At 38.8% G+C, this 13,226-nt stretch overlaps 2 long non-coding RNA genes across 2 annotated transcripts in view; one reads left to right on the top strand and one right to left on the bottom strand.

Moving 5' to 3' along the window:
* Positions 1-3,101: 3,101 nt before the first annotated feature.
* Positions 3,102-11,339, bottom strand: LOC148001101 (uncharacterized). Its single transcript, XR_015639023.1, has 3 exons — positions 11,119-11,339; positions 5,265-5,446; positions 3,102-5,141 (listed from the first exon to the last, which is right to left on the bottom strand). It is a non-coding gene; the product is annotated as an uncharacterized LOC148001101 (long non-coding RNA).
* The window catches only part of LOC148001098 (uncharacterized), a 91,876-nt gene continuing 87,751 nt past the window's right edge, over positions 9,102-13,226 (top strand). Inside the window, exon 1 of the long non-coding RNA XR_015639022.1 lies at positions 9,102-9,282. This is a non-coding gene — a long non-coding RNA (uncharacterized LOC148001098). The remainder of the gene's footprint in view (positions 9,283-13,226) is intronic.

Genomic DNA, 13,226 nt, shown 5'->3' with positions numbered 1-13,226 from the left:
GCGGGCTCTATATTGTGGTGGACTCTGAAGCTGAATGTTTCCATGTTTTGTCCTGAGCAATGACTTACTTCATTCATTTGTTCATTCAGACTATTACTCAACCAAGGAAGCAGTTAAGCCAAGACAAACATGAGGTTTCTTCTTTCCATAGCAGATTAGTTACAGGTACTATTTCTCTCACCGAGAATAACAAAAATCATAAAAGTAACATATTTATTTTAACTCAAGTAAATAAAATATAATATGGCAATGTAGAATTTTATAACCAAAATCTGATGAAGTCAGACCACAAAGGAGAGTTTGGCACTCAAAATTGCTTTAGCTGAAAAAAAAAATGACTAATTTAGGTAAAAGCGTATTAAAGATTATTTAACCTCTTATAGACTACTGGTGCTGCCAAAGACCAGGAATCCAACTTTGAAATAATAAATAATTACCACTAATAAACCAGTCTCCAATTTCAGCCTTCAAGCACTTGAGAAAAACATAAATGTATATACTTGACATAAGTAGACACTGCTAAAATGAGAACTCATATACTGTGAAATAGAGAATAAAGAACTACCCAGACTAGTAAACTGATTGAGTTAATAATAGTAGAAAGATTGGGAGATGCAGTGACCAGAGGATAGGTTATAAACAACAAATACTTTAAAGGATTTAATTAGCTTTCAAAAACCAAAGAGCAGCATCTCTCTATAAATCAAAGCACGTTTTCTTAACAACATACAGATTTAGTAGAAACATTATATGTATGATGTATTATGCATGTGCATATGATATGAATGTTTAGTGTATAGTGTGTATGTGCAAGTTTGTGCACGCATGTGTGTGTACATTTTATCCAAAAGGTTTATATCTTCTATCTCATATGGTTTTTAATCTATCAGTATTCAAGGGAGGATGTTATTAACAGGGAACTATACATACTAGGCATATCTTCTACTCAGATGCAGCAAAATACAACTTTTATCCTTTTTTACAAACACCACTGTTTTCATTTGTAACGTATCAAGCTGAACTCATAAAATCTTGAGTTCCAGCTACATTTCTGTCATTTATGAATTCTGGGGCTTTATATGATTTCCCATTTTCTATCAGTAAAATCAACAATCCTAGAATTGAGTACATGGCATATATATTCAGTTTCTTCATGCTGAACCCCCAATCCTACAGCTCCCTTCTAGAGTCGCTGGTGCTGGGCTCTACACTGAGAGAAGACTCTGTGTAGCCCTGTGGTGTCAGAGTCACAGTTCTAGACCTGACTGTGTGGTAATGGGCAGAGTAGCCAATCCTCTCTGTCTTAGTTTTCTCCTGGATTAAATGAAGACTATTATAGCATCAAAATTTAAAAGTTATTTAAATATAGATGAGAATATAAATAAAATATTTGTAAAATAGCATCAATAAATATGTAGAGAGTAAACTTAAGAAGCAATATATTCATAATAGCAACATGAAACATAAAACACAGTAATAAATCTAATTTAAAAGTAATGCATTTAAAAGAAACACAAACATTATAAAATATTTAAGAGAAATTAAATTATGCCAAAGTGGAAGTGTATACCATGTTCTTGTTTCATAAGACTCACTAACACTTACCTCCAAATTGATTTTAAATTTCAGTGTAAGCGTCTGCCCAAAAACAGAAAATGTAAAAGTTTTAAAAGGCAGTTCCTAAATTATGAATTATGAATTAACTAAAACACTCTAAAGGAAGAAAAGCAGCAAATGTGGAGAATGTATGAGTTTTCCAGTGAAGTTATAGTAATTAAAACTATGGGTTGGGGATTTGGCTCAGTGGTAGAGCGCTTGCCTAGGAAGCGCAAGGTCCTGGGTTCAATCCCCAGCCCCGGAAAAAAAAAAAAAAAAACTATGTAGTATTGATACAAAGATGAAAATGATCCAGAAGAGAAAGTTACAGATTAAGTCAATGTATACAGTAACAAATGCTAAGAGCTACAGAACAGATAGTGCTGCAAATGTGGAAAGACTGGAATCATGCACACTGCCCATGGCAATACAAAGGGGAGATATTATTGAAAATATTTTTGAAAGCTATACGGCAATTGAGCATACTAGAATGTTTTTAATTTTTGGTTTTAAATGATGATAACTGCATAGTCATCTCTGTGATGGTTGTTCAAGCTATACCTGTAATTTATTCTCTTATCTCTGATACTATACAACTTTACCAGCAAATAGTTACTGGAAGATAAACCTACACAACATAAGATATTACAGAGAATTCAAAGAAATGTGGACTTCCTCTCTTCCTGTAAAAATCGTAAATTTAATGAGGAAACACTCCACTTGATAAAAAATGTATTGCCTCCCCTTGATAAAAAATGTATTATCAACCCATTGAGTTAAACAGTTATTTTAACTTTACACATGGGATTGAGACTTGGAAGAAAGCAGTGTAGCTGGGATCTGGGTAATAAATCCTTTCTGGAGGATGTGGTTTCATGTGAGTATGATAAATGTTGAGGCATGGTAGGGAATAGCAGCTAGGTCTATGGTTGGAATGCTTAAAATTACGCTCTTATAGAGTGAATGAATATTGAACACGCATTTCGTATAGCGAAGAAGAGTGAAAACCAGTAGTGAGTATTTAAGCTAATTCGTTATGTGACTTGCTCACTTGAAGGTTTTACCATTCATTCCTCTCATAAAATGTGGTCTAATCTAATTCTGATTTGAATTAATTTATTCTTTCTATGATCATCTTAATCACTAAATAGTAACAGGCCTTATCCGACTCACACATCAAGGAGCAGTTAGCTTTCTTCTAGAACATCCACATTCGAGTCTCATGTGTAATTAACAAGAAATACCTGTGTGTCAAGCCAACAAGTTATCAATTAATTAGTAGAGGCAGGTCCTAAGAAAAGATAGAGGCAAGATAGCCTGACAGCCTAATTTGATCCAGAAGGCCTACCCTATGTGGAGAAAGAACCAGTTTCCACATGCTGTCCTCTGACCTTCATACATACAAGTGGCAGATGGACACACAAATAAATAAATGTCATAAAAGTTTTAAGTCAAGACCTATTGATAGCATCTAGAGTTGAGGCAACAAAATAAGATCATAGATTAATATGTAGATACTTTTATTTTATATCATCATAACTTAAATGCTATAGGAGTTCTAAGAACTGTGGGATTGTGGAATAAAAGAGATGATTAGAAATGAGGAATTCTTTTTTCACAGAAAGCAAGTTCCTGAGGCATACAGGAGAAAGAAGGTTCTGATTGCCTGAGGCATCTTCAGAAATTCAGATAAGTCACAAGAATAATTCTGTACTGGAAGTGGAGTGGATAGTGAATGGATTTAGAGTTTTCAGAGCCAAGCAACTTGGCATGGATATATGCTCGCCATGGCTATATTTGCTTTTGAAGGCATTAGTAGATAAATATCCTAGTGTTATCATTTGGGGAAGTCATGAGATGAAACACTTCCATAAAATACAAATTCTGTATGTTCAATCAGTTAGCTGTACTCTTTTTCTAATCACCATGGCTGGGATTACTCTACAATGGAGAAGGCAGCATTCTTTTTTTTTTTCTCCTAGAGCTTTTGTGCGACTTCATAATATTTACAGTGGTTTGGGGTATGTTTGAATATAGCTTTTATAAGACAGACCTGAGAAATTTCCGCCCCTCCACACTGAGCAAGCTGCATCTCTGCCCACCAGGGCTGAAGACATTAACTAAGTTGATGTGGTCAGCAGACTCAGAGCACTGACCGATGTTGGTCCTACCATCAGATTTCACATCATGCTGCTACCTACTGTTTATCAAGTGAGACATCAATGACCATAACAAGGCAGGTGAGGACTTGCATCTTACGTACATTACATGCTTTTATATCCTACTAAGCAAATACTATTATATATAATACTATTAAATTGCCTATGACCATTAAGTTCTAATACAAACCATCCTTCATAATATATTATCTTTCTCCAATATTTATTAGCTTAGATTCTTTTAGTCTAGGAAGTCAAAAAGTCTTACTCCATGCACCAAAACAACTACTCCAGAACCTTAGAATTAAAATAAGAAGATCTTTGTTTGGCATGTTTGGCATTCCATGGGCTAGAATGGGAACATCTGACAGAGGCTCTGGATGCAACCACACATTGTCACTATGCCTAAAAATGAGTCTCTCCCTAGTGATGGTACCATAAAAGTGAATGTTGTCAAAGCTCTTCTAGTTGACACGTAACTGAAATTAACCCAAATGAGCAGCAACAGACAGAGTTCTAGAAGGAAAGCACACAATTTGTACACTGTTGCATTGGCTTTCAAAGGATCCGGCATACTACCCAAGTTGCTAATTACAGTATCATAGCTATGCAAGTTCTTAAATGTCATAAGTCTAATTTGTATTCGCTTAATTAGTCGTCATATTATAGGATATTTTTTTCATCGATGTTTTGGTATAAATAAATAAGGAGTTATTAGAAACTGAAGCATACTGCCTGCAGGTAATTTCTGTGATCGTTTATATACCGTGTTTTCTTCCAGGTCAAGCATTTTTTAATGTAATTATTCATAATGTGTATAGCAAGGGCTCCATTTATTATGCTCAATAAATATATACCAGGACATATTGTATTAAACCACAAAGTTTTAAGAAAATAAATTATCCTCAGTGGTTAGAGGAAACAGGGTAAGCAGCACCTCCCTGGTTGTTTAGAATAGCCTACTCTGTCCAAGGCATCACGAGCTTAGTCTAAGTAGACTGCTGGATATGTAGGAGCTATGCCTCTTGCCCTGCTATTTTCTCTTTTTTGACTACTGATGTCTGATGGATGCTGGGTGAGGGACGATGTCATGTTTGTTTGAGGTGTCATGAGTAAAGGAAGTACTATATTTTCAAATAAATGGGAGAAATCACTTCTTGACAAAAGAAGTGAGCTTTGGAGATGTACTGGCAATACGTGCAACAGAGAAGCAGATGGTTTCTGTGTACATAGTGCCTTGATTTCTGCATGGCCAGGAAGTGTCCAATAGTCATCAATGAGAGATAATCCCCAGGAAAGGGTTGATCTCGGTTATATGCGCTCCCCTGCTGTACTGACATCCAGACCTCTGAAGACACTTGCTTTTCTCAAACTTGTGATCTGCAACTGAAAAATCAAATACATATGCAGTTAGCTATTTCTGAAAGGCAAAATGGGAGCACTGTGTTCCTGTTGGAGAGGCGGGCATCCCTTTTGGTGAAAATTAGGGATTTGGTCCATAAAGAATACCTGCTTTGAAGTATTCGCCATAACTCAGCAGCGATAAGACTTCCTCTCTGGAACATGAACGCTGAGCCATATTCAAAGACCGAATTCCAAATGCATATATGAAAACTCCTTTTTAATAATGCCTGGTGTGGAAGTCATGTCCATCTGTATTCCATGATTCCAAAAGGAGTTGGCATCTGAGTCTAAAGTAAGTGGAGATGGTTGGAGAAATTGAAGAAGATGAAAGGCTGTTTGAAAATCAACCGCTAAGACTCTCAAAACCCAGCCATCAGCGAAAAAAGTTCTTATTTCTCTTCAATACTTACTCAATTTATTCTAAATCATCTGGAACCTTGTGACAATTAAAGTCAGGGATAATTTAGTGGAAAGGGGTACTAGTACTGTTAAAACTGTCAACGCAACAATATATTCTGCATAAGTCAGGAAACTGTAAGTGCAGTACAAAAGGCAAGTAAGCCCTCGGCCCTTCACTTCCCACACACAGGGAGGGAAGAGGCCGCATCCCCACTGCTCTTCATCACTGCCTCATGAGAATCCAGATTGTAAAATAGGAAGCAAACTTGGCAGAGATAACGTGCAGAGGGAACAAGAAAGTAATGATGGTTAGAAATTTATTTTGCTATAGCAGTCGTGGTGAATCATGACAAGAATTCTACAATTTTGCATACTGAGGCAGGAGGATTGCCATGAGTTCTAGACAAGGAGTCTAGGCTATATAGTGATTTCCAAAACAAGCTGGAGTGTGGAATGAAACTCTGCTTTAAATTAATTTTTAAAAATTCGCCAGGTGATTGCGGTTCACAACTTTAATCTTAGCTCTGGGGAAGCAGAGGCAGAAAAATCTCTGATTTTGAGGCCAATCTGGTCTACAGAGCAATAACCAGGGCTACATGGGGTAGCCTGTCTCAAAAGAAAACAAAACAACCAAAAAATTACTTTTCTGTTGAACAACAAAATATCCAAAAATTGGTAAAATACTTGTGCTTGTTTTAATCAATTTCTTCACCCTTGAAGTTACTTCTACATGCATATTCCAGATTCAAATTTTAACTAAAAATGTACAAAACTACTAATTCACTGCCATTTCATAAAGTCTTCCTTGCTTTCCTTTTATATTAAGTGGAACTTGAGTGCACTGTCAGACTTCTCTAGAGAAACACAACTAATAGGTGAGGGAGGAAAGGGGGAATGGAGGGGGGAAGAGAAAGAGAGACAGTTTTTGGTTTTTTAATGGATCACATGAGGCTGTTATATCCAAGTTGGAGACTTGGAGTGCAGCTACAGTTTTCTCTATGAAAGCCTTCCATTAGTCCTATAAGACCTATGTCCATCATACAGGGTAATCTGTATTCAAACAGTGCTGCTTGGAATCTCATCAAAAATCCTTCTAAGACACCAGCTAAGGTTGGATGACCAACTAAGTGACAATTCTTCCTCAGCCAAATTAGCACTTTAAAAAAATCAGCATCTTGGTTCTTCATACACCCTTGGGATACCTTTGGCCTCTTTATTTTTTTATTCATTTGTTGTTGTTGTTGTTGTTGAACTCTTTCTTTCAAGGTACTAAAAGCATATATATTCTTGGTCTCAGGGGAGAAGTCTGCACATGGAAACTGGAACCATGTAATAATAGCTATCATTGGAGCTAAAACCACACTAGCTACTAACATGAGTGTTCCAGGTCTGAACCATGTTCCTGGAACCTGGCTCTGGATCTTCACCTCCTATGCATCTCTGCTCTAGACTCTGGTAATTCAAAGGTTCTTTTGGCATTTATTGAGTTTCAGGAGTAACTGTTTTGTAACTAATTTTTCCTATCATTATTACACATAGTCATCATGTCTTGAACCTCAATGTTTCCTCCTTTAAGAAATCATTTTCCTGAACTTGTGGTAATTTGTGGTGGTTTCTAATTATCTTTACATCTTTATAATAATAGTATTTGGTTACAATGTACACAATTGCTTTCTCATTTATGATACAGTTAATTTAATCAAATATAGTTAACATCATGTTGAAACATCTACTGTACTTTTTGGCACACCCAGACACACTCATGTACTAGGTCTGGTATCAGAATTGCTACCATACATGAGAATTTATTGTGTCTTTTTTTATGAATCATTTTATTTGTTTACGTTTCAAAAGTTATCCCTCTTCTGGTTTCTCCTCCACAAGTGCCCCCTCCCCTTTGCCTTTATGAGGGAGCTGCTCCACCCACTCACCCTCTCCTACCTCACCCCTCTAGCATCCCCCTATGCTGGGGCATCAAGCCTCCACAGAACCAAAGGACTCCCTCCCACTAATACCAGATAAGGTCATCCTCTGCTACATTTATAGCTGGAGCCATGGATCCCACCATGTATACTCTTTGATTGGTTGTTTAGTCCCTGGGAGCTCTGAGTGGTCCGATTCAGTGATATCATTCTTCCTATAAAGTTACAATTCCTTATGGCACCATACTTAGAGACTCTACCTTCTCCAGGAACAACTTCCTGGATATTTTTAGGAGTCTTAGATGGTAAAGGTCATGAATACATAGGGATTTGAAGTAAGAACAGATAATGAGTTTCTCATCATTCAATGATCCATCTGACTCCCGAGTATAAAAGACAAGTAAGCACATCATATGGGCTCTCCCATTAGTTGCTTTCTCAAGTTGTGACAAAAATACCCTGAAAAAGAAACTTAAAAGGCCGAGGAAGCTCCATTAGTAAAATGTGCTCCTTGTAAGCGTGAGGAGCAGAGTTGAATACCGAGGACCCATGCAAAACAACAAGAATAACCGTAACTGTTTTGAGTATTGTAACACATGCTTGTAATTCCAATGTTGGAGAGATGGAGCCAAGGGAAGCCCTGGTACTCGCCATCCAGCCAGCCTAGCCTACTTGGTAGTTCCCAGGCAAAGGGAGAACATCTCAAAAGAGGTAGATGGCATCTGAAGAATGAAACTATGGTTCTCTGGCCTCAACACACATGTGCACACATGGAGACAAGTGGCTCTGTGCTGGTCCAGTGTCCAACTGGACATATGGTTTAAGTATATTGCTAACCATTGTTGGTCTTAAGCCCTACAATATCCTTTACATGTTACTTCAGCCACTCACTAGAGTCTATACTATGCCTATGTGTTACGAACTAAATCGTGTACCCCCCTCATCCCACTTTATATGCTGAAGTCCATGCAATTATATTTGGACATAAGGTTTTTTTAAGGTGCCTGTGGTTAAATAGAGTCACAAATATGTTGCCCAAATCCAGTATGATTAATCTGAAGAAGGAAACCCAAGTGAGAACAGACAGATTCAGATATTTGCAAGCCTACCGTGAAGCCTGGGAGAAACCAACAGTGCATGAGTCTTGGACACATAGCCTATAGAACTGCAAGAAAATAGTTTTCCTCTATAAATCACTCATTCTTTGGTATTTTGTTATGGATGCTCTGGCTGTCTAATACTCTCAACATAATCTTTAAAACGATAAGGTCCAAATTCTTCTCTTTCCTGAACAGACCCCCCCCCCACTACCTTACTTACTCCGTACACTATCGACTCCCATCCCTTAAAGTCGTTTCCAGCTGTCCACAAGAGATAATCACCCAATAAGAAATTTGTGACCATCCAAGTGACATTCTGCAAACTGGGTGTGTTTGTTCTTCTGGGTCACTGTGGTAGATTTCAGGGTAGAAATAGCACAGGGAAGGAGACACCTACACGGAGTCATGGTTTTAGGGCCTGTCAGTGTGCCACTGTGGAGATGCGTGGTGGAAGAAGGAACCTGCATCAGAATCTATTTGCATCATAATGGAACAGAGGGCAGGATAGGACCCAGTGACAGGTATAATGCTCAAAGGTCTGTTCCAAATGGCCTGCTTTTGCCAGCAACGTTCTAACTTCCAAAAACCACTTCAGCCTCCCAAGACAGTGATACCATTTGATGAAAAAGCATCCAATGTAAGATTGCAGGATACAGGTGTTTCAGATGCAAGACCTAATACCATCCTAGAAGAAAAGTCAAGGTGAAAGCTACATCTGTCTCTGTTAACAAGCCCGCGACTCATCCTTCACTTAACCTATTTCATGTTTGACCCCTACTGGCATTGCTTTACAAAATCCCCAAAGCTGAACTGATATTGTTGCTTCCTTTCCTCACCTTAGCAATTACCCTGCCCAATGCTACTGAAAAAAATCAGACAAGTTTAACTTGTTATCACCTCCAATTCCTGCTGCCCATCTTTCTTTTCAATTTCCTCTCCCATTTTCCTCAATTTCAAACATTTCATTTCTAGCTTCAAACTCCGTGTTATTCTCTCTCTCTCTCTCTCTCTCTCTCTCTCTCTCTCTCTCTCTCTCTCTCTCTCTCCTCTCTCTCTCTCCTCCCTCTCTCTCTCTCTCTCTCTCTCTCTCTCTCTCTCTCTCTCTCTCTCTCTCTCCTCAAGAGAGAGAGAGAAACATAATAAGATTTGACCTTATCCAATTTCAAATAAGAGTGTTTTGATGAAAAAACAAATTAACAGGGGAAAAAACTGTTTTCAGCAACCTTCTAGAAGATGAAGATGGCTTCATTCCACTGGCTCCTTTAATTCATCATTCATCCCTGACCCTTCCATTGTAATTGGGCATCTGTAGTACTAATTCCCCAACAAGGGGGCAGCAAACTGCTTCTGGAAAGTTCTGAGGTCTTTCAAGCAGACACTGAGCTTCTGTTGGAACTCCTAAGCTAAGCACTGTAGCTCAAAATCCAACATTGCTAGGTGACATTGGCTGTATTCAAATTTCTATTATCACTGCATTGACATTTAATAGAATTTTTCATATCTGGAAAGCAATAATTTACTTTTGTTTCACTTTCAACCATCTAAAAAATAAAACAACTAAACACTAGTCACAAGCAAAAAAGGAACAGGCGAGGTTTCACTTGGGCCATAGTTTAAACCTTGTATTCTAACTGTTCTCTTACTACCAATTCCTATTCTATTCTACAGAATCTAATAGGAACATCTTCTTTATTACCCATCCTTGCTCAATCCTGGGCCACTGGGCCACACCCTTTGGAAACATTTTCAGCTGACTTTAGACTAACCTTCTTTATGCTTCCTTTTCCTCCTCTGCATTTCTATTTCTCTTTCTTCACAAGGCCTCAGCTCCAGCTGCCTTTGATATCGGTGTCCCCAAGTTCCTCTCTCTTCCCACTGTTCTTCCCCATAAGATAATTTCATGTGCACGCATGGCCTCAACAATGAAGGTGATTCTTCTCTTTTGAACCTAATTTTCACTTGAGTTCACTACTTGATTTTTCTCTCTAGCTATGCCAAGAGTTTCAAATAGAACCTTTCCCACACTGAAGATGGCACGTGGGAGAAAAGATGCTTTAAGATGAAATCACAATGCATTGAGTTGTGTGTGTGTGTGTGTGTGTGTGTGTGTGTGTGTGTGTGTGTGTGTGTGTGTATTCATTCATGGGCTGACAGGACAGCTCAGTAGATAAGGTTCTTACTATACACACTGGAGGGCATGAGTTCCCGAAACAGTGTGAAGGCTGAAACAGAGAGGTGACACCACTAAGCTGTCCTCTGACACACAACATAGACACATAAACACACACACAATAATGATAATAACAGTTTTTAAAACATAAAGAAAAATTAGCAACTTATCCTACTTTGATTAAATACTCTTTTTTCTTTCCTCCCTTCACACACACACACACACACACACACACACACACACACACACACACAGAGAGAGAGAGAGAGAGAGTATTGCTGAGTCTATCTCAAGTACGCTCACCCATTTTCTCTATATTTCTTCTGTTTCTCTTTGCCTCACAAAACTAAATGTTACTTCCCAGTTACCTGTACATTTTCCTTTTCTGTGACTTCATGCTGAGGTTAGCTTCAGGTTTGAGCCTAGGAACTAAAGAGCCTAACAACTTCTTATTTTTGTGGGTGGGTGGGTGGGTGGCTGCTTTGCCATTTTTTAGTTCATTTTCTTCCCCTGCCTGTAGGCATGGGCATGGTCCTTTCAGATAACTCTGTTTAGTTCAGCCCTTGAGCAGCACCATCTGCTTCCTGCCACGCCTCTAAGTGCAACATTAGCTAACTCATGTTCCTGGGCCCACCCACTCCCCTCCATTCCAGGATAGGCCAGACTAACATAGTTTAGTCACCAATCTGACTATAGGCCCGGGGCAACCTGGAGTAGCTTCCCAGTTAAAGTTGACTTCTCTTCATTTGGCTGACAAGCCCTTCACCTCTGTGGATCTAGCCTTGGCTTCCACATTATCCTTTCTTTCCGTAGATGTAAACGTTCTTCTGTTTCTCAAGCCAGTATCACCATTTGTCATACTCATACCCACACCGGGCCCTTGCTTTGCATCCTGCCCCACCCCCACCCCATTCCTTTTTGCCTAAGAAAGCCTTACTTCTTCAAATATAAGCTCACCCACCCCTTATTGTGGAGCTTCCCGCCCATGCTGATACCCCTCACCCTGTGCGTGTGTGCAACTGTTATATTTTTATCCAGCTTCGGCAAGAACTAGAGACTAGTGCTAGCCTGGGTCCACTTCTAAATGAAATTCTCTCCTCTTCTCCTTTTCTTCCTTCTCCTCTTCCTCCTCTCCCTACTCTCCCACTCTCACATATATAAAAACTCAACTGGGGGCCTCTGAGTCTTCCAATTTCTTCTAGTTACTATGTGCAAGCCAGAGTCCTAAGGCCCTGTGATAGAAAGGTGCCCTAGAGATCACATTCTCAGTAACTACAGCTCTTGCGAGAGTGGATTGGCCTCCTCCAAGGGCTTCAGATGAGGAGAGTCTGCAGAAACTGAAAGGACACTTTACAAAGCTGTTGATGCCCAGACATACATTAGAAATGTATGTTTCAGTTCTTAGCTCTGAAAATATCATGGGGTATTAGTATGTGTACACTACCGGCTTTCTTAAAGAATCGAGTATTAAGGAGGAGGTGTGAACATTTACTTTAATAGTAAGTTAAGCTGAGCGTGTGGTAGCATATGCCTTTAATTCCAGCACTCAGGAATCAGAGACAGGCCGATCTTGGTGAGTTCAAGGACAGTGTGGTCTACATAGAGAATTTCAGGAGAGCCAGGGTTGCATAAAGAGACTCTCCTTTAAAAAAAAAAAAAAAACAGAAAAATCCAAAAGTAAATAATATGATTTCCTCCTCCTCAAAGCTTGTCCCACCTCTGCTCTTCTGATTGTGGGATAGAGGCAGACAACAAACAGAGGCAGGCAGAGACTCAGAGCAGGAAGATTGACAGGAACCAGTGAGGCCACATTACTGTTGCTTCCTCAGGGAGGGATGTGATTGCCCAAAGGTTCCACATTCTATAGTAGTAGTGTCTTCTTTAGCAAATACTTTCCCCAAAGGCAGTGAGGATAGGTGTAGAGTGGAGATGGGTAGCAGAGGTACCCCCTATCCTATCCCTCCCTCCTGCTCTCAAATTATATACATAGTTTCCTTTTATAAATCACCATGGTAATAGCATGAAATAAATAACTTATACAGTTCAATAGAGGGGAAAAATTCTGACAATCAAAATGAATAATTGGGAACTGAGGGCTGCCTGTGCTACTCCATTCAGATTGCTATAAATAAGTAAATATGTGTATGGGTACTTGTCCTTCCTCTTAGAGAAAATAAGGACAAACTAACTCATATAGAGGAAATGTATTCATTGATTCAAATATGGTATTTAAAGTAAGAAAGCTGGCCTCAACACTAACAGGGGGCCTCTGCCATTCATACAGAACTGTACCGTAAATGTTATATTAAAAACAAGCTAATTTTTTAAAAAGCATTTTTAAAGAAAAAATTAACAAGAAAAAAATTCCTCACAGTTTAGAGTTAAATATAAAACTAGTGTCTAAAGTGAAGATAAGCGTGTTAAGAAATGGTTAACAATGTCTTGTCAGGTCAGCCAGGGCAGGCTTAATGAAGGG

This window comes from Rattus norvegicus, chromosome 15 (genome assembly GCF_021556685.1).
Source record: "Rattus norvegicus strain SHRSP/BbbUtx chromosome 15, alternate assembly SHRSP_T2T, whole genome shotgun sequence".
In the NCBI taxonomy this organism is placed as follows: Eukaryota; Metazoa; Chordata; class Mammalia; order Rodentia; family Muridae; genus Rattus; species Rattus norvegicus.
This window is presented reverse-complemented; position numbering and strand designations above follow the sequence as displayed.